Below are 1095 nucleotides of genomic sequence, written 5' to 3'. Positions count from 1 at the left end.
AATTAATATTTGATCGTCCTATAGATGATTTGTTATGTAAGAGAAAGACAACCTAGACCATTCATTCTAAGGTAATTTTCAAGAGTAAAATAATTATATCAGTTTCTATGCTGAAAGGTTATGTGAACCAAGCAACAGCTCAACATTTCCCTTTAGTGGCTCCATCATGAGCAGATCTTCCTTGTATAACTTAAAAGCTGGAGACACGCCTGAGCCATCAGGCCTTGCTTCTTTAGTCCCTCCCCAAATACTAAAAATACTCCAGCCATCTGGTGCCTAGCGCAGTACATGCCAGCATCAGTGTGGCCCTGAGGAATTTGGACAGAATTTGGAGGTGACAGAGTGGGACCTTATGGAAGGGGCTCACCTCTACTGGACCTTTCTTTTTCACCCAGCTGCTTCTCACCAGCTTGCAGTTGACTGATGAACAGGAAAGGACAGGGCAGCTGAGTACCAGAGAAGGGAGGAGGGCTCCTCCAAACTCCTCAGAACCACTGCAGTGCAGCTGGAGGACATGACTCGGATGAGGAATAAAAGAAAAGTAAATCTGGAGAAGTCTACATTTCTAACATGTCACCTCTAGGTGATGGCATGTCTGACCCCAATGAAGAATGTTAAAATGCCTGTGGCTTTAAAGTATATTTTACACTTTCTTTTAAATAATTAGAATGAACAAAAATGAATACCCAATAACAAAAATAAGCCCCAACAATGGTTATTTCCCAATCAAATAGCTGCAAAAGTTTGCCTTCTTTACAAGTGGCAAATGAGAGTGTTTGGGGAAGGATCCCTTAATAGGGATTTGGGCTCAGATTAAGAATTTCTTGAACTGCAAGGAAACTGACCTAGTTGAATCTACCTAACAAAGCAGATCACACTAGGATTCAAATTCAAATCTCAGCTTATCAATTTTGACCTTTATTATTATTATTTTTTTTGTCTTTTTTCGTGACCGGCAACGGATTGCAACCCTCAGTGTTGCGCCCGTACTGGACCGGGACCGGCAACAGGATCGCAACCCTCGTGTTGCTCCCGCACCTTGCTCAGCCAGTGAGCCCCGGTCTGTATGTGGGATCCGAACCCTCGGCGGGAGCA

The sequence above is a fragment of the Galeopterus variegatus genome, unplaced genomic scaffold (assembly GCF_000696425.1).
Source record: "Galeopterus variegatus unplaced genomic scaffold, G_variegatus-3.0.2 Scaffold2910, whole genome shotgun sequence".
Taxonomy (NCBI): domain Eukaryota; kingdom Metazoa; phylum Chordata; class Mammalia; order Dermoptera; family Cynocephalidae; genus Galeopterus; species Galeopterus variegatus.
This window is presented reverse-complemented; position numbering follows the sequence as displayed.